Genomic DNA, 24,487 nt, shown 5'->3' with positions numbered 1-24,487 from the left:
TAAAACATGCACACAACTTTTATTTTTAACAGTAATTTATGTTTGATTTCCACACCATATCAGAGTCCCAAAGATATTTTTTCAAGAGGCAACTGGACTTCTTTTTTTCCTTGAAGATATTTCACTTCTCATCCAAGAAGCTTCTTCAATTCTGGAGAAACTAAGAAAGCCCAGTTGCCTCTTGAAAAAGCACCTTTGGGACAACCATGACCTGGATGGCTGAGAATCTCCATAGATACCAAACCAGTGGATTCAGCTAAAACCAACTTCATAAAAATTAGTATATATTTCATGCCCTTTTTTCCTAACTTGTATTTTCTTTGTTTTCCTCAGCTGTGGTTTTCCTCTAATATAATACTTACTTCTGTTTGCATATTTCTCTGATATGGATGACCATCACTTTTGGCCTTATTATTCATTATTATAATCTTAATTATTATATTTATTTATTACATTTCTAGACTGCCCATCTTCCATAGAAGGTGATTCTGGGTGAAATATTGTCATTCCCATGGTTGCTAACCACAGGCCAGACCTTAGTACATACATAAAATCTTTCATAGATCTGTAACATAATGTTCCTGTTGCTTTGAACATGTGCAGAATAGCAGATGAATTTTTTTTTAGAAAAAGAACACAATTTTTAAAGTCTTGTTTGCAATATAATTTTCAGCAGTCATAAAGTGGGAATGGAATTTTGGTGGAGGACATATCTATATTTTATTGACTATGCACAATTTTCCTTAGTATATTACTTTCTGAGCACCACTGTATCTAGAGTTAGGAGAATATGTCAAGTATATGAGTACATAATTGAACAAGTGATATAAACAACTTACCTTAATACCTTGAAAGAATCACACTATTAAATAAGAAATTGGCAATGGAAATCAAGCTGCAAATTTATCCCAGTTTCATCCAAGTTCCATTTCTGTTACTCAAACCATAAAGGATCAGAATTAATTTTGTGCTGTTGCTTACTCATGGAAATATTCCTTGGATGATGTTGTAAATCAATAAAAGATCAAGCAGCATAATTTGAATTGGCTGCTAGTTAATGAAAGCCAAACTACATCAGATCTGATTACCTGCAAGGATGTCCACAGGGTATGGTCAAGAAAATCAAGAGGGTGACCATAATTTATATTTATTTATGTATCAAATTTAAAATCCCCCTTTCCCCAACAAGGGGAATCACAATGATTGAAGCTTTGCCCACTTTTATGTGTGTTGTTAATTCCCATAGAAAAACAAAAGTTTCAATGACATTATTATGTCTGATATCTTGTCTTTCTTGACCATCTCCTATGAACATCACTAGCTGCCTATAATGTAAGGATGATTGATAGTCTCCTTGCTTTGTCCCTGGAAGTTCTCAAGGCTTCACTTGATACTCAGTGGTCTTTCCATGAGAACTTTTAAATACCCCCATGGAATATTTGCTGCTTTCTAAACATTGTACTTTCCAAGGAAAAGCAACTGCAACACTTAACTTGAAAAAGGAATGTAGATAGCTTTCAGAGAGCCTTCTGTGCCCCTCCACCCACCCCGGGAAATATATGGTATTCTGTGTTCCATCTTCCTGAAAGTTTACTTTTTCCTGTAAAGAAAAGCGTTGGTTTTCTATATCATTCCCTGGGCAATTTAGGGTTTCTTTTTCTTGATTCCAATCTGATCTTTTTTTAATTGATACAAAATGGCAAAAAGTGTATTGCTGAGTTGCTTAGTTCATTGCATATTCTTCATTTTGCAGTCTATCTAGCTATTCTGTTTCTTGGGTGGAAAAAGTTTATGAGAGTATACCTTCCCTTTAGTTATAGAAAGATGTCATACCTTTTAGGAGAAAATTATCCAATGAAAGACCCATGTATTTTTTGGCCACCACGTAGCTTAGATACAATTCCCCTCCATCATTTTGTGGGTATTTTGTCATTCTCTTTCAAAATGTAGCAAATATTCAAAGCAACTTTTGTTATTTCACATTTAGTCCCCCAAATAGTAATCATACAACTCTGAGTAGGAGTAACCTGCTTGGCTATGACATAATATTGATTTATTTATCAAATTTATATAGCTGTTCATATTACAAAACAAACAAACAAACAAAAAACTCTGAGAAGTGTACAAAAGTCAATACAACAAAATATGTTGAGTTAGCCCCATCAATGTGATTTGCAAAATGAGATTTGTTGGTTAATTTGTTGGTTAATCTGAGTCCAGTCAGTTGTAGTTTATTTGAAAAAATCCATCTGGTCAGCCTTGCTAGGCAGGCCAAACTATGAAACCAAAGTCATGCAAATTAATACTATATTTATTATAAAGTTATAGTAACAGAATCTTGCAAGTCTGAATATGCTTCTCCCTCCCACTCTTTATCTTGGTAAAAACTAGAGAAGGTCTTGTTTGAGACGCCTACTTGGGTGACAGTTATGGCTGGACTCATTTCTTTCATCTGACCATTACCTTGGTTGCAACTCTTCAAGGTGATTCCTTCTGGCCATATGCCTTAGCATATTATATAATCACAGTGTATATAATTTGCAGTTGGGGAGAAGATATAGAAGAAAGACATTTCTGGATGGAAGTAATATGGAGTTTTGGGATTTGTAATCCAGTTCTAGATTTTCAGTAGGAATAAAGACTTTTCTACCTGTGTCCTCAGAACATCCATTCCCACTTTACCTGTTTCATTTTCAACCTGACGATAACTATTCTTTTATATATTCTTTTTTATTTGAAAGGTGAGGAGACTAAGATGCTGGCAGATAATTTAAGCCTGAGAATTGAAACAGGTGGCTTTTTGATATTGTCAAGCATTCCTGGTTTGAGGACTCCCTTCTTCATTGCAATGAAATTATTCCGAAATGTGTCTATACAGAAAGAAAATGTTTAATTCTCTGACTCCTACCTTTAGCTGCTGTTTTAAATAAGAATTGTATCTTCACATTTCTCTTAGCCACACTATAATGATAGCATGCAGAAGGGGAAGGGGATAACTTGGCATGTCAACTTGCTGTCAACACAACATGGCCAAATTGCCATGGCCAACCTTCTGCAGCCAACTCATCACAGTCAACTTGCTGCAGGATAATTTAACAATTTAATTACTAGCTCGATACCCATGCTTCACTAAGAAACTATTTGGCCAGACTTAGTTTTGGGGGAGGGAAATAAGGAAAAAATCTTTTGCCTCTGCCTACCAGCATCCATCGGCATTCATCTAGCTAGCATCCTGTTTAGAAACTGAAACAGTATTTGCTGTGTGAGCAAAAAGGAGACAGCAAGGAGCCCGAGTGTGGCTTAGCTCAACTGTTCTATGTTCAGAGTTTTGCAGCATAAATTCAGCGCCAGAAAAGTAAACACAGATAGCTGAGGCTTCACTTCTTTATAAAAACAAGTAAATTTTTACAATACCAGTTGTAGATTTCTTCAACATGGAGCAAACTCAAACAGAAGCAGACATGTTACAAGTTCAGAGCAGAGCTCTAGTTTTCAGCAAGCAAACAAGACACACAGCAGAGACTAACAGTTTCATTTTCAACAGACAGACTCAGAGCTTAAGTGCTGCAGGGCTTAATATAGAGTCACGCCTTGGCTACTTCTAGTTTCAGTTTCCAAACAGTCCTCATTGGCTGACTTAGTTGCTATGCCTATTCATTGGCTGACCTTGTTACCATGTTCTCTTTCAGTTCATGAATATACTCTGACATTCTATACTAAAGCTGCTTGATGCTGTAAAACAAAAACTGAAACTCATCTCCTCTGCTTGTGTTTTGCATTTGGAACAGATTTCTTTTCAGGTGGGGAGGGGGAGTAGAACTCCTTAGCACCAGAGCGTGTTAATAATAAAATATGAAATACAAATGCTCTAATTTTGAAAAATCCTTTCTTAGTGAGCACCTAGAAGCCAAGAGGAACATATGTGCCAAATTTCAAGTTTGTAAGCTTTATGGTTCTGGAGATTTTGTGATGATGCACATTTGTGATGAGGCATTTCACTTATATATATATATATATATAGATTTAAAATAAATAAACATTATTTTAATTTTTGCCATTCACATTTCATTCTGTCCCTCCTTTTGCATCCCTTCTTTAATGATTCTATTCCATAATTTCTTTGATATTAGTGTAACTCTTATCCTGCAGCAAGTTGTCCTGTGGCAAGATGGACATGGCAAGTTGTTCTGCAGTGAGTTGGCCATAGCAAGTTGGCTGTGGCGAGTTAGTAATGATCAATTGTCAAAGACCCTGGGGAAGATTATTTGAATGTATTACAAATTTCATTTCAGGGGCTGGGTTTTTTTTAAAGAGATTAAACAAAGGAGCTCTATATTACAATTGGAACTTCAAAAAGGACTATTTTCTTGGAGGTTCTGTCAAAGTTGTCCTTAATTAAAGCCCTTCACTTGACAAGCATCTTCTCAATCTGTGCACTGCATGGGTGTGATCAAGACACAGCTATACTATGTACTACCCTCCTTTTTTGTTTTGTAACAAAGGCAAATGAAAAACACACAAATTTAGTTCCTTATCTGTTTGTTTTCTGTTTCTTTTTATTCATCGTGTAATTTTTGCATTAGATTATCTGTCAATAATACAACATAACATGAATAGAAATACTGCAAGGGTGAGGAAAGTAGAAATTATCAGCAGAAACACAGAAAAGAACTATGAATGTTATATATCATGTTTGGTGACTATTAAAGTGCTTGTTAAAAGAGGAATGTTTGTCTTATCTCTTTTAACTTTGCATGAGAAAAAGAAGCTAGGTTGCCAGCATTGAATGGAGCAAGACTAAACTGCTTGCTGAATTCAAAAGGGGAGCACAAGTTAAATGAATGACATGAAGGTAGTATGTATCAAAATTCAAATAAATATTAAATGAAATGAAATTAGCTTTAAGGATATGGGGAAATAAAATAAATGTTTCTTCATGCATATCCTTAAATCTGGGTCATGGGATAATTTTGTCTATCTTATGTTATTTTTGAGGCTTACCATTCAATTTCCTAGTTTACCTCATCAAGCTAGATACAATATTCCAGCTCTTAAACTGCACAGGTTCCTCTTTAGTATTCTGAAGTAGCTTCCCAATTCCAAAATCTTCAGTTTTGGATTAATTAATTGAAAGATTTGTCCTGGATTCAAACCTACATGAGATCCTGTAAGTGTTCTTTGAAACATATACGCTTTAAAAATAGAATTTTTAAATTTCCCCTTTAAAAATGGGAAAATTTAAAAAAGGGAACTATGACCATCACCTTGAGAAAATGTTCTTGCTCTCTTCAGATACGTCTAAGAAAAAGATAAAAAATAAAAAGGATTGGGAATTATAATAACCTCTCTCTCTCTTTTTTTATTTTCTTAAAAGTCTAAAAATGTTAACATGTCATATGTATTAGAACTGTACTGTTCATATCTTGCATTTCCAACCTCTCTCTGTGTAAATTGGAAGAAATTGAATAATGATAGAAAGAAATGTGCTAATTTCCAAGTGTTTTCTAAAGCCACTTTTAGACTTCTCTATGTAGTTTTTGATCATTTGGGATAGAGCACTTCTGAATTTGTAGAATTTGTAGGGTTTTCTGATGAGAAATGAGAACTGCTATTTTGTTGATCAGCGCAAATAGACATTTTATCTTCTATGTGAAATTTTAACTCTGAAATGCTGGAATTAAAAGAATAATTTTACCTGATCTTAACAGATTAAGGTATGGTTTTCTCTTTGCCTTTTCCCCCCTCCAGTGAGTTTTATGTTTGCTTTGTATACCATTATGCACTTTTTAAAAAAATCAACACTATTTTATTTTTGCACTTAGTGTGATAATAATATGTCACCTAAACAGAAGTGCCGAATAACAAGCTCATGCTAGGCTGAAATAATGGGATGTGGAAATAATGGAATGTAAAAAAAAATGATTATAATATCTTCCAACAATCCATCAATCGCTAATAGAATCTCACACTATATATTTATTTTTGATCCTCTTTTCCTCTTTTTTTGCACATTCACTAAGATCCATCTCTCTAGCATTTCCCCCCATTTCTTGATTTAAAATCAAGATGCTGAATTGGGTGGATATTTTGTCTGAGTTTCAAGGATATGAACTTTAGAAAATAGAATTTAAAATTTAGTTTTTCATGATGGAAGCATCTTAGCTAAGCTAATATATTTTATGGAATTTATGTGCCACCAGGGAGGTTTTATATTAATAAAATTATATTACTTTTATATTAATTTACTTTCATATTTGTATATCAAATAGAGTCTCTTAAAACTGGGGCTGGTTATATAATTTGATAAATAAGTATACAAACTGGCAGAAGAAAAAGAATTAGGTGATGAAGATGAACAACTACACAGAAAAATGAAATTTCTTCACTGTATATTTTACAAACAGGTAATCCAACAATTTCCAAATTCTTTTCTAGCTCTGTCTTCATGATTTTTCCAATCAGATTAGATGACACAGGGTACACCAGTTGTTGTGGTTTATTAAGCACACCGCATTTATCTAGGTCACAAAGATTTCTCTTAATTATTTCTCTTAATTAGTCTATTATCAATGTACTAAAACTCTCATTTCATTTTTCATTTGTTGAATTGTACTATTGATCTGGTAAAAAAAATAAATATAAAAAATGAAGACATTTTGCTTCTCATCCAAGAAGGGTCTTCAGTTCTTGTGATGAACTGAAAAAGCTTCTTGGATGAGAAATGAAATGTCTTCGAGGAAAAACACAGAAAGTCCCATTGCCTTCGGAAACGCACCTTTGGGACAACTATAATTTGGATGACTGAGAATCTCTATCAATATCTGAAAAAGAAAACTCAGGCTCAAAAATCCATGCCTCATCAATTTCTATCCTGGATATCAGCACAGGATTCACATGTTCCTTGCTTAAGTTTCCCTGCTTTTATTTAGGTTAAACAAAATTGAAATGAAGTTGATTCTAACAATCCCATATTCAGTATTTGCTTGCAGACACATAAATTAATTTTTCTTTTTTTCCCCTCCCAGTATCCTAATGATTAGTGTTCTTTCTTTTCCAGTAATGTGTAAAGGCAATTGACTTTTGGAGCCCTTTGAAAATTAATTGGTTAATGTCACAAAGTGGCTTTCTGAAATTTCATCAGAAGTTGGATGGAATAAGGTATTTCTTTACTACAAGAAAAGAGACAGGTAGAATTGGATGCCTCCTTAAGTATTATGGCCTTGGCTTCATACCAGACTTTCTGTGCCTTGTATTATCAATGTAAATTCTGAATGTTGTACAGTAAATGCTTTTTGCAAAAAGTGACCATGGCTTCTTTTACACAATGTGTACATATTGTATAAATAGATATATACATCACACATGTACCTATGTATATGTACCGATATATGTCTGTGTGCATATAAATATATGCACAAACATATATACCAATGCCAAACATGCTAACTGATATGAGAGAAAGGAACAGAGAATTTGGATGTTTTCTGTAGAGTTTGCATAAAGTTGTATGGCTCCAAAGTCCTTTGAAAATGTACAGAATTACTGCAGATTGATTATTTATGAATAAAAACCCTTTTATTGATGGATTACAAATGACACATTAGTTTTATATGAAATGCTAACTTTAGTTTTCAAGATTTGCAATGAACACAAATCGTCTGGTTTCCTCACTATATAAGATGCTGCAAGGGAAATAGAATAGATGTATAGATGTAATAGAATAGATGTATTCACAAAGCAGGGACGTAATGTCTCAGTGGCTAAGACGCTGAGCTTGTCGATCAGAAAGGTCGGCAGTTTGGCTGTATGAATCCCTAGCACTGTGTAACGGAGTGAGCTCCCATTACTTGTCCCAGCTTCTGCCGATCTAGCAGTTCGAAAGCATGTAAAAATGCAAGTAGAAAAATAGAGACCACTTTGGTGGGAAGGTAACAGTGTTACCTTCGGCATTTAGTCATAATGGCCACATGACCACAGAGATGTCTTAGGACAGTGCTGGCTCTTTGGCTTTGTAACAGAGATGAGCACCGCACCCTAGAGCCAGAAATGACTAGCACACATGTGTGAGGGGAACTTTTACCCTCACCTTATTCACAAAGCCAGCCTGCATTTGTATAATTATTTTGCTCTATCTTATGATTCCAAGAAATGAATAAACTCTGCATCATGATTTAATTTCATCTGAAAGAGTAAAACATTAAAATCCTCTTATGCATTATCTATAACCTTATCAAAATGTTAACAAAATTGTAGAGTTATTCTAATAGGAACAGTTGCCATGGTTTTGTCACCAATTTGGATTTGCAACATCAGAAGGCAAATTCACAATGTTGATTCAGCCATTGTCAGCAGCTATTACATTTTACTGGGTTTTATTTTGATCAGTTGGACAACTGTGTTGAGCAAAACTATTTTTGATACAGATGGTGATCTCTTTTTTAAATTACATTTATCCTTTAAGTGGCAATATTGTATCTGGCCAACATTGGCAAGTCTCCCAAAAACTAAGTGGGGTCAGAGGTGACTTAATTTGGATAGAAAACTGCCGGGAAATAGATGGATGGCAAATTAGAAAATAACAAGATGATAGGAAACCATTTTCCATAATGAATGAATGAGTTAGATATTAGGAATCAAGCTCAACTCAATGAAAACTTAATCTTATAGCATTTTCATGGTATTTCTGAAAAAGATACTCAAATGGGGATTCCTAAAAGTCTACATTCAAGTCTACATGGCTGTAAAATTTGCAAAAATTAGCTATTCCTTTTCTTACTTCACTTAGTGTTTAAGCTACATTTAGTTCCTAAGGAATCTTAGATATTGGAAGCCTCTTTGAAGAGTGAATAAACTCCTCTCAGAGAGAATATTATTCAAGCACATCATATTTAGCAAGGAACTTGTCTGTTTCACTGTAATTTGAATCTATATTTAACAGATAACAGATAATCAGAGTTGGAAGGGACCTTGTAGGTCATCTACTCCAAATCCCTGCCCAAGAGGGAGACCCTACACCATTTCTGACAAATGGCAAACCAATCTCTTCTTGAAAGTCTCAAGTGATCCACTTCCACAACTTCTGAGGGCAAGCTGTCCCATTGGTTGATTGTTCTCACTGTCACAAAATTTCTTCTTATTACCAGGTTAAATCTCTCCTTGTTCAGTTTCCATCCATTATTTCTTGTCTGGCCTACAGGTGCTTTATATTAGAAAATAGCTTGACTCCTTCCTCTCTGTGGCAGCCCCTCAAATATTGAAAGACTGCTATCATGTCTCGTCTGGTCCTTCTCTTTACTAGACTAGCCAAGTCCAGTCCCTGTAACTGTTCTTCGTATGTTTTAGTCTCCAGTCCTCTAGTCCTCCTGGTTGCTCTTCTCTGTACTTTTTCTAGAGTCTCAACATCTTTTTTATAATGTGGTGAACAAAACTGGATGCAGTACTCTAGGTGTGGTCTTACTAAGGCTTTACAGAGTGGTATTAGTACCTCCCTTGATCTTGATTGTATCCCTCTGTTAATACAACTTAGGATTGCATTAGCTTTTTTGGCTGCTGCTGCACACTGCTGGCTCATATTTAGCTGGTTGTCCATTAAGACTCTCACAGTTACTGCTATTGAGCCTGGTTTCACCCACTCTATATGTGTACTTTTGGTTTTTCTTGCCTAAGTGTAGGACTTTACTTTTCTCTACATTGAATTTCATTTTGTTAGTTACGGCCCCATGTTCTAGTCTGTCAAGATCCATCTGGATCTTGAGCCTATCTTCTTGGGTGTTAGCTATTCCTGCCAGCTTAGTATCATCTGCAAATTTGGTAAATTCCCTTTCTATTCCCTCATCTAAGTTGTTAATATTGAAGAGTACTGGGCCTAAAACAGAACCTTGTGGCACCCCACTGCTTACTTCCCTCCATGTAGACTTAGACCCATTAAGGACTACTTGTTGAGTATTGTTTATCAGCCAGTTGCGAGTCCATCTAGTGGTGGTGCTATCTATTCCACTTTTTTCTAGCTTACTAAGTAGGTTGTGGTCCACTTTGTCAAATGCCTTACCGAAGTCTAATTATATTATGTCCACAGTATTTTGCTGGTCTACTAATTTAGTCACTATGTTGAAGAATGAAATAAGATTTGTTTGGCATGATCTGTTCTTAACAAACCCTTGCTGACTGCTAGTTATTACTTTACTAGTTTCTAGATGTTGGCAGATATGTTTTTTTATTATCTTTTCCAGTATCTTCCTGGGTATTGATGTTAGGCTGAGGTCTATAGTTTCCTAGGTCTGTTTTTTTTTTCTTCTGATTTTTGAAGATGGGAACCACATCAGCTCTTTTCCAGTCCTCTGCTAGTTCCCCGGTGCTCTAGGATTTTTGAAAGGTATGGTGCAGTGGTTCTGAGATGACCTCTGCCAGCTCCTTTAAAACTCTGGGATGTAATCCATCAGACCCTGGTGATTTGTGTTCATCAAGATCAGATAGGTGTTCTCTTACTATTTTTCTGCTTATTTTTACTTTTATTTCTGGTCTGTCTTTTACAGTTATGTTTTTGGTGGGTTGAGCTATAATTTCTTTTTGCATGAAGACCGATGCAAAGAATGAGTTAAGCAGTTCTGCTTTCTCTCTGTTGCCTGTTACTTCCTTGCCATCTTTTCTCTTTAGTGGACTGACTGTTTCCTTGATTTTTTTTTCTTGTTATTTATATGTTGGAAGAGGCTTTTTTATTATCTTTGACTTTTGTTGCAAGTCTTTGTTCATTCTGAGCCTTTGTTACCCTGACTTCGTCTTTGCAGATTCTGACTATCTGCTGATATTCTGCCTTAGTTGTATGTCCTTCTTTCCATTTTTGTTTATATTTGTCCTTTTTTTCTTTTAATTTGCCAGAGAGATCTTTGTGCAGCCATGCTGGTTTCTTCTTGGATTTCTTGTTTTTCTTTCTCAGTGGTATTGTGCTGGTCTAGGCTTCTATGATCATACTTTTTAGAGTTTCCGAAGATTCTTGAGTTGTTTTCCCCTTTAGGATTTTCATCCATGGAATCTTTCCCAAGTTTTCTCTGAGTTTATTGAAATCAGCTCTTTTACAATCCAAGATTCTGGCATCATTATGTTCTGTTGCTTGTGTTTGTGTTATGTTGAATTCCAGTATGATATGGTCACTCTCGCCCAAGGTTCCTGCAGTTTCAACTCCCTTTATCACTTCTTCTCTGTTTGTAAGAATTAAGTCCAGTATGGCTGTCACTCTAGTTTCACCCTCTACCTTTTGGACAACAAAGTTGTCAGCTAGGTTGGTTAGAAATCAAACTTATTTGATTTCTCACTTGGTGCAGAATCAGTTTTCCAATTGATATCAGGATAATTTGAAGTCTCCCATTACTGTTGTTGTGTGTTTCCAGCATATGTTTGTTAGTTGGTTGGCAAAAAGGACATCTATTTTTTCTGCTTGATTGGGTGGCCTATAATATACACCTATGGCCATATCATTCTTTTTTTCTTTTATATTGACCCATATGCATTCTAGGAGGCTTTCATCTTTGGTTTTGTGCATTTCTGTAGCAATATAGTGGTCCTTTACATACAGTGCAACTTCACCTCCTCTTTTATGGGGTCTGTTTTTTTAATAGTTTGTATCCTTCTACCAGTATGTTCCAGTCATGGGTTTCACCCCACCAAGTTTCTGTTATTCCAACTATATCATATCTACCTTCATGTATTCATAATTCGAGTTCATCCTGTTTGTTCCCCAGACTTTGTGCATTTGTATATAGGCACTTGAGATTTTTATGTCTGACATAATGTTTACTGTCTACGTAACCTGTGTTGTGCCTGCCTGCCCCTACTTTCTTGCCACCTGTTTGATTAATGCATATAGTATGGCACTCACTATTAAATGCTTGGTTTTGGTTGACAGCAAGATTGATAATCTTACCTGCACAAACATCTATTTTGCATGCACTGGTATCCTTATTAATTTTAGGTTGCTGGGGACAGAAATGTTCTGTATCCATTAATTCTCTGTCCCCGCTGTTCAGTTTAAATGTTTATCCAGGAAATCTGTGAATTTAATGCCAAGTAACTCAGTCCCTTTCTTTGATGGATGCAAACCATCTCTTTTGTACAGTTTTTCATTGGACCAGCTGCAGACATCATGACTAAGAAAACCAAAGACTTCCCTTTTACACCACTCCTTTAGCCACACAATAAACTCCACTACACGCTGGCCTTTCCCTTTTCATTCCTTGTATACTGGTAGAACCTCTGAAAAGATAAGCCTATAGCCCATATTACTAAGTTCATACCCCAAGCTCTGGAAGTCTTTCTGAACAGAAAGTACATCCTTCTGGGACAGATCATTTGTACCAAGATGTATAAAAGCATCAACATCACAATCCTTACTGACATTCTTGACTACCTTAAGAATATGCTTCTTGTCTCTGCTGGCAGTAGCACCTGGCAGACAACTGGCCTCTTTCAAAACCTCCATAAACTTTCCTAAATTTACATCCCTTACAATTGAGTCCAGGGGTGGGATTCAAATTTTTTAACAACCAGTTCTGTGGGCGTGGCTTAGTTGGTGGGTATGGCTTGGTGGTCATGTTATTGGCTGGGCGTGGCCAACTCAATATCACTCACATCAACGCACGCATCTCCTCACCTGGCCTCTCATGACTATGGGGATGCTTCAACAGTCGTAAGTGTGAAAAATGGCCATAAGTCACTCTTTTCAGTGCCATTGTAACTTTGAATGGTCACTCCACACAAGCAAAATACCAGCAAAGGAGGGGGAAAAAACTCCAGAGAAGTTCCTGAGACAGGAAGTCTAGTCCTGCCAAGAATGTAATAAGGGTTAATGGAGAGGCAGTTTCTGTAAGCAACACTGGAATGTTTCCTTCCTGCCTTTCTTACAGGATTAGGCCAGTAATTTCTTCTAACAACTGGTTCTCTGAACTGCTTAGAATGTTAACAACCGGTTCTAGTGAATAGGTGCGAAGTGATAGAATCCCACCCCTGATTGAGTCCCCAACCAGAAGGTAGCTTCTCTTTTTGGATGCCTTGCTCTTCTTGTGTGACTGGTGCATAATACCTAATTTACACTTTCTCCTTTCCAAAGTAAGTTCTTCTTCTAGGACCATGATCCCTGGCTTATTTGAATTATCATTATCACAACTACCTTGACCTGTCATTTTAGTGTCCCTATTAAGGTCAGCAACGGTGCTATATCTGTTATGCTGGGACACAGCAAAAGCTTTGCATTTATGGTCCACAGCTCTCACCCTGCCAGATCCCATGGTTGTCCATACTGCCCTTTTCCTGTAAGATCTTTGTGGTAGTGGCGGCTGGTAGCACAGCAGCTCAATAGATGGCTGGATTGGGCACTTAATTTCTGCTTGGAGAGCACAGATTAGAGATTCTAGATAGATAATCTGTCCATGTAGACTGGTAATTTTTTTTATAAAGAGGACAGTATCCAAGTTTGAAAAGAGTACTGCGAAAGACAGCTGTAAAACAAGTATTACACTGAACTAAGCCAGTCATTTTGAAATAAAATAAAATCACAATCTCAAGCGCACTAACCCTAAATGTATTCTTGGTTTACTGTTATATGATTCGAACTGCCTTTCTCCTTTGTATTCACTCTCAATACTTTCAATAGAGAATTAAGACCTGTAGTAGAACTTATGCATTTTCTACCTCTCTTTCCCTCCCTCCCTTGTTCCTTCCTTCCCCCTCTCTCTTTCCTTCCCTCTCCCTCCCTCTTTCCTTCCCTCTCTCTCTCTCTCTTTCCCTCTTTTTCCCTCACTCTCTCCTCTCCTTTCTCTCCTCTCTTTCTTCTTTTAAAATTACATTTTTGTGTAACTATTGAGATAAATTGTTTCCTTGGAATGGAGAAGCAGAACTAAGGGCATCCCAATAGAAATTTAGCCATTTTCTCTAGATTTCTTTAGAAAGCTTCATCAGCTAAATCCCATTCCCCAAATCTTTAGCTCTTTATATCGAGATCATAGCCCTTTTAAATATTCGCTTTCACAGGGTTAAACTCCCCCCCCCAAGAACTATTTATTATAGTATGTTAGTTTAAACCAGTTGCTGCCCTCCTGGTACATTGGGGCTTATTCTGGGCAGAAAGATTCTTCAGCATTTTTCCTATAGGTTTTCATTTATTCTTGATGAAAAGGAATTCGATTTTGGAATTACTTCAAAGAAAAAGAGGACCTTGGAGAAAATCCCATAAATTCATGTACTTTTTTAGTTTCAAAGTAGCCAATGGGTATATGTGAACTTCCTGTCCAGTTTATCCAATAATTTCTCTAGCAGTCTAAATTCTTTCTGCCTTTCCATTCAAGTCCAAGGACAAACTTCTGAAGAAATATTTTCTCAGGAGTCCTTTTCAAGTTAGTGTTCTTAGCTCTAGCTGAGACTACAACACCCTGAAATCCCAGCATGACCTACTCAGAGGGTGAACATAGCCACATCACTAGACTGTTTTCTTTACATTTTTACAAATTCCAATTCCTGCGGCCAGATAGAACAGATCACAATGCACCAACAGAATCCAACAGCCATTTTCATTTCTGTAAAAACTAAAGTCAATCAATAAATATAAGAATATCACATTAATAAATCTGAATATCTTAAGTATCTTAAGAGACTTCATTAGACACACAGGAAAATAAAGAGAGGCTGTTGCAAATCATAACCTATTCATCAATGTTCTTTTATTATATACATTTTAGTTATCAGCCAAACTATCATATGCTAGATAACACAATGGCAGCATTTTATTATAAATGGGACATAATCATAACTGCTTTTGGAGAGCTATTGCAGTATTAATCATGATTAATTATGTTTGTATGGCAGGAACATATACTATTGTGCCAAATTCACTTGTGGCTTAATGAATAGTCACTTTAGAAATTAGGCTACATATAAGAGAGTGTCAGAAAATTGTACATTAGAATGATATAATATTTTGCTCAGGAATAAGTAACCAAATGAAATATCTATCTGCATGCTATCACTCAAGAAAAGTTTCATTTAATTGTAACAAGTATGAACATCTTTTGAGTTTCTGCTTACTGATTACATAATAGCATGTAAATATATTTACACCATGCTTCCTTCCTTCCATGGAATTCCAAAGGAGGAACCTGTCTTCCAAACATGAATTACTTTAATCATTGCTGGCCTTTTAGATCACATCTTCATCTTGTAATTTTTAGCATATTTACAATGTCAGAAGGGAAACAAACATCCAGGATTAGCCTGAAATTTATTTATTTGTAAAATGTATCGGCTGCCCATCTTACCTCAGGGTAATTCTGGACGGCTTACAGTCATAAAAGAAAAAAGCTGTATAAGCTAAAAGACATAGGTAAGTTAATACAAAAAGCCAAATACTATGGTCCAAATAAAGATGGGGAGACTGGGAGCAGGATGTGTGTGTGGGGGGGAGGTGAGATCTATTGTTAATCAACCACTTCCACTATGATGCTTCCCCATTGGAACCCTAAGATAACTGAGGGCCAGGTCTTTAGGCTCTTACGGTCAGGAGGGCTGGCGCCAACTTCTCTTTAGGGGGTAAGATGTTTGAGAGTGCAGGTGCAACAGCATAAAGGGCCCTTTCCCTGGACACCACCAGCTAGTGGTGTCAAACTCAAGGACTGCAGGCCAGATATGGCCCATGAGCTGTTTAATTTTGGCCTGTGGTGCAGGCATGGAAACCATGAAGGACTGGCTCATGGTGCCTCTGCTAGCAAAAATGGAGCATTGGAGAGTTGCATGTGGCCCTCCCAAGCCCTGTTTTTGGCCTGGACAGCTTTCTGCAGACCTCTGCCAGTGAAAATGGCACTTGGGGAGATGTGCATGCCCCACTAGCTTTGTTTTTTCTGACAGAGGGCTTCAGGAGGCCATCCAGGCTGAAAACAGGGCCCGGGGAGGCATGCATGCCCCTCTGGGCTCTCTTTTCACTGGCAGAGGGCATCAGGAGGCTATCTAGGCAGGGTTGGGCTGATGGGGGCTCGCAGGGGCTTGGGCAATTCCCTAGCTAAGACTCTGCAGGGATTGCTGAACCCCCAAATCCCACTCCTGCTTGCCCCCGCCCCACTCTGCCCAATCCCACCCCACCCCACCTTTGTAGCCCAGATCACCTTCATGCTGGCTCAGTAAGGAGGAGAATGGGGAGGAGCAGCCACCACTGTTGCCAGATGCAGGGAGGGAAGAGCTACTGTGTTGCATGGCTCTCTTGCGCAGCGTGGCTCTCCTGTGCAGATGGATACTCACCTCTTTGCACAGCAGGAGGAGGAGCTGTCCCTGCTACCACCATGATCCGGCCCAGGACAGGAGAGTATCTTGCTTGTGTGTGTGTGTGCACGTGTGCGTGAGAAAAAGATGAGAGTGAGAAAAGTGGAGAAAAAGAGAGAGAAATGAGAAAATGATGAAGGGAGAGACTGGGAGAGAGGAAAAAGAGAGAGAAACAATTGAGAGAGAAGGGAGAGAGAGAAAGGGAGAGAGACATGAAAGAGAGCTGGAGGGAGAGAATGAGAAAGGGAAAAGAGAGGGAAAAATGAGGGAGAGAAGGGGAGAGAAAGGAAGAGAAAGAAAGAAAGAAAATTCTCTCAGACCTATGATGAAAGAATGGCAAACTAGATCTCTTGCCAAGAAGGCACAAATTGGAAAGCAAGTCTTATTTTTTTAAGGAAATATCAGATGGCAAAAAATGCATCTGAAAATAAGATTATTTATAATTTTGGATAATGTATTATATTGTCATACTCAAAAGAAATCAAAATATGTATGCTACTGCTGTTAGTACAATCTTGCCAGCTTCTATCAACTTAAGAGTTCACTGAAAAGATTACAGAAAAGCCATTTTCCACAATTAATAACTTTATTTTGGGTTTGCTATCATATTCGAAAGAAAGAAAAAGAAAGAGGGAAAGGGAAGGAAGGAAAGAAAGAAAAAAAGCAAAGAGAGAGGAAGAGGAAAAAGAGAGAAAAACAGAAATGGGAGGGGAAGGGAGAAAGCATGAGAGAGAGAGTGAGTGAGTTCCCACAGAAAACACCTAGAGCCATGAAACCTGTGTAGCTGGGGGTGTGTGTGTCATATGACAGGGTGGGAGTGAAGTTGAGTTGGCCACATCCACCCAGTCACATGACCACCCAGCCACACCCACCCGCAGGCAGCCCTGTGCTAAAAAAATTTGAAGCCCACCCCTGCATTTAGGCTGAAAACGGGTCCGGGGGGGGCGTGTATGTGGCTCCATTTTCTCTGGCAGAGGGCTAGCAAAACAAATTAAAAGGAAAACAAAACAAAAGGATAACTGTTAAGTTTGAGCAATGAGAGGCTGAACCAGAGCATGTGTGCAACAATACTTTATTTTACAATAAAGGGCTGACCGTGCTTGCCACGCCTGGAACTGGCTCGCAGCAATCAGCAACTGGTTGGACCCCGCAGCCTGCTTTTATAGCTGGCTGCTGGGGAGAACCAACCAATGGGAATGGGGGAATAACGCCCACACAAAGTGAGTGGACCTGAGTGAGAACTCCTAGAGTCCTCAGGACATAACACCCCTTCCCCCCAGATGCGAACATGCATAGTCCTTGAGGTAGACGGGGGGTTTGTGTTGGCGCCCGGAACGGCGCAGCTCGGGAACATTGTCTGTCTGTTCGGTATCAGTCTGTGACGGTTGAGCCGGCATAGTGTCGCCAACGCTCTCTCCGGACTGGGCATCCTCGGAAACCATCGGGTTGGTTACTGGGGTCGAGCTCTCGTGGGTTGGATCAGGCTGGTCAACCCTCTGGGCGCTGTTGTCCGAGTTTGGGCTGACCGGAACGACCGCTGGTGCCGACTGGTCGTTGGGTGCGATGAGGCTGGGCGGCGGATGAGGCGGTTCCCCTTCGACTGGAGACTCTGGATTCTTGTTGGCAAGGGTGCTGAGGCGCCTTCTAAGCTGGTCTATGTGTCTCCTCCAGACGCGACCATCCTCCAGCCTGACCCTATACGATCTCGGCCCGGTGACGGCGATGACCTCGCCTGGAATCCAAAGTGGGTCCCCAGCGAAATTCCTTGCGAATACTGGCTCCTGTAACATAAAATGTCTAACCCCCGAAGTAGAAGCGAGGGGAGAGTCAGGGCAGTATTGTGGGTGCAGTCTGTCCAATACAGTCCTCAGGCGCCGGCCCATCAGAAGTTCCGCTGGGGACTTATTGGTGACTGCACAGGGGGTTGAGTGCTGGCTCATCAGGAACCGTGAGAGTTTGTGGTGCCAGTCATCCCTGCCAAACCTAGCGAGGGCCTCTTTGGTGGTCCTGACGGCCCTTTCAGCCAACCCATTACTGGCAGGGTGAAATGGGGCTGTGAAAATGTGGCGAATGCCCAGGTTGGCAGCAAAACGGCTGAATTCTACTGATGCGGACTGTGGGCCATTATCGGAGACAATGGAGTCGGGTAGTCCATGTGTAACAACAGGCGCGTTAACACGTTGGTGATTGCTAGTGTGGTGGTCGTGGATAGCTGTGCCACGTCTATCCATTTGGAATAAGCGTCCACGACCACTAGGAACATCTTTCCATGCACGGGGCCGGCCAGATCGATATGGATTCTAGACCAGGGCGCTGGCGCTCTCCCATCTGGTAGGGGTGGCGATGGGGGAGCAGGACGGGATTCCTGGCAAATGCTGCAGGAACTTACCCAATTGACAATGTCCTCATCTAGACCCGGCCACCACACGTAGCTGCGTGCTAATGCCTTCATTCTCACGATGCCGGGGTGTCCCTCGTGCAACGCCTCCAGGACTCGGGTACGCAGCGAGGTCGGAATGACCACTCGAGTGCCCCACAGTAGACAACCCTGCAAACTGGACAGCTCCTGCATGCGAGTCTTAAAGGGTGCGAATTTGTTATCAACGTTGCCTCCCGGCCACCCCTCCTCACCCAGTCGAGCACCTGGGCGGCGTTTGGTCTGCCTTGGTTTTAGCGGCGATGTCAAGGGCGGTGATGGGCAGGTCCAACTGGGTGATTTCGAAAATGGCGTTGACAGGAGCTGGGTCTTCAGCCGGAGCGGGTAAGGGCAGCGACTGAGAGCGTCGGCGTGGGATAGAGTTTTGCCCGGGCGGTGAATAAGTTTGTATGAGTAGGCCGCTAGGAAAAGTGTCCACCTTGTCATCCTAGGGGAAAGGACTTGAGGTGTCTGTTTGTCGCCGGCCAGTAGGCCCAGGAGGGGCTTATGGTCGGTGACCAGTTCAAGAAGTGGCCAAAAGGAATTCGTGAAACTTTTTCACGGCTGCAACAGCTGCTAGGGCTTCCTTGTCTATTTGGCTGTAATTTCGCTCCGTGGCCGAGAGCGTCCTGGAGAAAAAGGCGATGGGGGCCTCGGCGCCATTGGGGAGTCTGTGACTAAGGACCGCCCCAATTCCAAAAGGGGATGCGTCTGCTGCCAGTACTAAAGGAAGGTTGGGGTCGAATTGGATGAGCACTGCCTCTGACGTAAGTAGTGATTTGACGGCGTTAAACGCCTGGTCTTCTTTGTGCCCCCAGTGCCACGGTGACTTTTTGTCTAATAATCTGTGTAGGGGTTCGGCTACTGAGGCTTTATGGGGCAAGAAGGATGCATAAAAGTTCAGCAGCCCCAAGAAAGCTTGTAGCTCCGTTTTGGAGGTTGGTGTGGGAGCTTCGTGGATTGCCCTAACCTTGGACTCCAGGGGGTGAATGCCAGAGGCGTCAATTTTATAACCCAGAAAGTCCACCTGTCTAGTGGCAATGGCGCATTTTTCTTTTTTTAACTTGAGGCCATGCTGTCTGAACCTCTCTAACACTGCTCGCACTCTCTGGAAGAGTTGGGGTCTGTCCCTGGCCGAGACCAAGATGTCGTCGAAGTAGGGTACTACACCAGGGAGGCCCTGTAAAATCCGCTCCATGAGGGATTGAAAAATACCCGGGCAACACTTACGCCAAATTGGATACGCTTGCATCGGAAGGCACCCCTGTGAGTGACGATGGTCTGAAGTTCCGCTGTTTGGTTATCAACAGGGAACTGCTGATATGCTTGAGACATGTCCAATTTAGCAAAAATACTGCCTGGCTCGAATGTGTGCAATAAGTGCTGAATGACGGGCACAGGGTAGGCGCTAACTTGTAAATATTTATTGATTGTTGTCTTGTAGTCCGAGCAAATTCTCAGGCTACCATCTTTTTAAGGGTGTGACAATGGGCGTCTCCCACTTGGCGAAATCTGTTGGCTCAATGACCCCTTGTTTTAGTAGTTTATCCAATTCAGCGTCTAGTTTTGGCCGAATAGCAAATGGAACTCTACGTGGTTTTAATCTGATTGGGACTGCCTGGGGGTCAACGGTGAACGAGATGGGGGTTCCATTATAACACCCCAGCTCCTCGCTGAACACATCTGCGTAGTCAGCGAATAAGGAGTCAGTGTCTGAGGTTGAGACAGCATGGACTCCTGTTAGCCCTAGGCCGAGGTGGGGAAACCAATCGAGCCCCAATAAGGTGGGTAGATTGCCGTTAACTACCACTAGAGGTAGGTGGCCTTTAAAAGCTCTAAAACTGACAAAGAACTTGCCTCTGCCGATCACGGGAATGGCCTTCCCTGGTAGTCCTTCAGACCGAACTGGCATCTCTGAAGCCGGGTAGTAGATAGGCTGGGGTGGAGTCTCTTGAGGGTGTTCCACGAGATTATTGAGAGCGCTGACCCTGTGTCAACCTCCATGTGGCACGGTTTACCTTCTAGGGAAACGGAGAGAGAAATTTTACTAACAGTGTGGCAAGTATGCCTGGCAAGGCGGTGCGTGCGACAGTTTAATACTTGCCTCTGTGGTCCCGAGTGCGAGGACGGGGTCTGTGTGCAGCGCTTTGGGGGCTTGGCAGACTCTCGCGATGTGCCCCCTCTTATGGCAGTTGTTACAAATGGCTCCTTTAAACTTGCAGGTGGCCCTTTGATGCGATCCCCCACAGGCTAGGCACAATGTGATGTGCTTGGGTGGACCGGTGTATTCTTGTTTGGCCCCTACCTGCGACCGTCTTTCGTTGGCGAGGCGGTGGACGTCGTTTTCATCGTAGTGGGTTTCCTCCGCTTCCACCTCTTCGGAATGGACTGGGAACGATGCTAGCTTGGCACTTGGGCCCTGAATTTCGGTGGCTGAGTTCGTTGCTAGCTCGGCTGCTAGGGCCTCCTCGACCGCTTGCGCGAGGTTGAGGTCTTTTTTTGCTAGCAGGCGCCTCTGTAGGTTGAGATCCTTGACCCCACAAACTAATTGATCGAGGAGCATGTCCTCCAGGTATGTTCCAAACCCGCAGTGCAGGGCTGCTGTTCTGAGGGCGGCCATATATTGATTGATGGTCTCCTTACTTGATTGCTTCCTCATACGGAACGTGAACCTCCTGGCGATTTGTGAAGGCCTGGGAGCGTAGTGGTTAGTGAGGATCTCAAGCAACTCGGACCACGGAACGTTTTTCAATTCTCTCGGCGCTACGAGTGCTGCGGCGGTATCGTAAACGGTGGCTCCGCAGTAGATTAGGAAATAGGATTTTTTCCGATGCTCTCCCGCGTCCGCCAGGCCGACCGCATCGATGTAATGATTGAAGCGGTACTTATACGATTCCCACTTCTCTTCGTCTGGTTTAAACGCCGGGAATACTGGGTTGGAACTCATGGTGCTGGAACGGCTGGGCTACCTGCGGAAAAATCTCTCTGGGACTACGGGCGCTCATGAGTTACTAGTGATATCAGCTCTGGAGAGGTTTTTTTTTTACCCTCTCTTTCTCTCTCTGGGTTACCACGTTGGCTGCTAGCCGTTGGAGGTGTCTTAATTCGCGCCAAAAGTGGGCGTTAGTGACTTCCTACAGCGCTGTGCTGTGTCTCTTACTGGCTCGAAATTCAAATGACACCCGTTTGAATTTCGCGCCAAATACAGAGCGGCTGCGGCTCGCAGCGCTTCACTTTCCCTGTAGCGGGGCTAACAAGCGACTACAGACGCTTCTAACTTTTTGAATCAGACCGCTTTCTCTGGCTGCGGATCAGCGTTTGCTCTTTTTGATCGCTCGTTTTGTTGGCTGACCGCTCTCTCTGGCTGCGGATCAGCGTTTCCCTTATCGCCAGCCGATCGCTCTCTCTGGGCTGCGGATCGGTGGCTAGTGACTCAGCGGTTGCAAGGTGCTTCTGGTAGCCATCCCATCCTCGTCGCCAGTGTTAAGTTTGAGCAATGAGAGGCTGAACCAGAGCATGTGTGCAACAATACTTTATTTTACAATAAAGGGCTGACCGTGCTTGCCACGCCTGGAACTGGCTCGCAGCAATCAGCAACTGGTTGGACCCCGCAGCCTGCTTTTATAGCTGGCTGCTGGGGAGAACCAACCAATGGGAATGGGGGAATAACGCCCACACAAAGTGAGTGGACCTGAGTGAGAACTCCTAGAGTCCTCAGGACATAACAATAACTGTTTCCTTTTTTTGCATTTGAGCATCCAAGAAGGGACAGGAAAGGAGAAAGGGAAAGAGGAAAGACAAAGAAAAAGAAGGAAAGATGGGAAGAGAGCAAGGAAGGAAAAAAGGAAAGGGGGCAGGAAGAAGAAAGGAGAAGGAAAGGGGAAGGAAAAAGAAGAAAATGAAGGAAGGAAAGTTTTGCCTTAGCACTTGGCCACCAGCAGACGTCAAGGGTCCTCTGGAGGACAGGATTTGGTGCTCTGGTCTTGCCTTTCTACGCTGAAGACAATGGATCTCCCCAGCCCTGCCCGGCCCACCACAGGTGTCCCTGATACCAGTGATGACAAGTTGGCCACACACACACTGAAGTCAAACAACCCTGATACTGCTCTCAATGAAATTGAGTTTGACACTCCTGAGCTAGTATAATGTGGCTGATGGGGCCTACAGCATGCCTCCACTGACAAAATGGGTGGAATGGGCCAATCCCAATGGGGATTGAGAGCTCCCTCAAGTAGCTTAAATACTTCCATTTTTTTTTCTTGCAGATTCACCACATCAATTATCTGATTTGATGGATCAAAGAGAAGTGCTATCAGATGCCGAAAAGTGATACTGCCATTCAGTTGGGAGAAGGGGCGGGTCATGTATTCAATTCATTACTATTACCTGTGACAACTGCTATTTTATAACTTGCATCCTGGTGCCAGAGTGAGAGTGCCCTGAGATTTTCTCACCTCTTGGGGAATGTAGTAGGTGGGAGGCCATGTGAGTTGTTTCATTTTGAAAGCCAGCAGAGATGGCCATGGGAATGCCTGCTTATCTATTTCTCAGAGCAGCTGGTACAATAACATCTTCACACCTATGGATTGGCTGAATCTGCATCTGGCTAAAGGGAGGGGTCTCTACTGCTTTAATTCTACTTGTCTTGCCTAAGGCTATTCAGACATTGCTTTGAATGTATTGCTGTCACTTCTGCTTAATAAAAGGTTCCTTTTGAAATACTTTGTTTCAAGAGTCTTCACTTTCTTAAGTTAGGAGGAAAGGCAATCCTTACAAGTACTTTCATGTTTAAATATTGATATAAAATGTATATTACAGCTATAATTTATTTCACTTATTTATTAAATGTACGTCTCATCCAACTCACTATGAAAAGTGACTTTGGGTAGTTTACAATTAAAATTAAAAATATTGAAAATATTAAAAGCGTTAAGTAGAAAGGCAAGAGGCAGCAAGGCATTATCAATATGGGGACAGCCTCTTCCCTGTTAACAATGTTCACCTCTGTCAAAATGCTAGAGATTGACTTCTTGCTATATATTAATGTTTTTTTAATCAGGCCCCATCCAGTTCAATATCTGAAATAAGAAGGGATCAATGTTTTTGCTATAGAACTTATCAAATACAATATAACTCCAGGAGATATTCTTTATTTTCAGTTTTCCCCAAATAATCTTCTGTTCCCTCAGCTCAAAGCAAAGGAGAAACAAATACATTACAAAATTGCCATGAATTACAAAGAAAAGAAAAGAGAGGGGCTCACATTGGCAGGATGTTCTGAGACTTTCAAAAATCTGACTAAAAGAGAAGAAGTGATAGTAGGATGGAAGTTGCTGGAACTTTGGGTAAAAGTGACCACTGTCAGCCTTCAAGATATTCTGCTACTGCTTTGCATCTTTTGGCTGCCATAAGTAATGGGGGGAGGAGGGGGGAATTGTCTGGGAGGAGAGCTGGAGGTGTTACATTCTTGTGTTGTGTAAATGAGGGGGGGGGGAGTATAAATTCCTGCTTTTAGGTTTCTATTTCTCGGTTAGCTTTCTGTTCTCTGCGCAGCTGCAAATCTTTATCAAAATATGCCAAGGTCAACGGACAGAGGCCTCATCACCACCTGAAGATGTCCACATGATCATATCCAGAACTTTTAATTGGAAGAATCTTTTGAACTTTGGGGGGTGGGAACAATTCCATCACTTTGTATATGTGATCGGCGCACCTAATTTCTCAGATTCAGAATCTTACCTGATGCTACCATTTCATTTTTCAGTAAAAGAATTCTTT

This window comes from Pseudonaja textilis, chromosome 9 (genome assembly GCF_049901715.1).
Source record: "Pseudonaja textilis isolate UNSWEBS1 chromosome 9, rPseTex1.2, whole genome shotgun sequence".
Classification (NCBI taxonomy): Eukaryota; Metazoa; Chordata; class Lepidosauria; order Squamata; family Elapidae; genus Pseudonaja; species Pseudonaja textilis.
Note: the sequence above shows the minus strand (reverse complement) of the source record.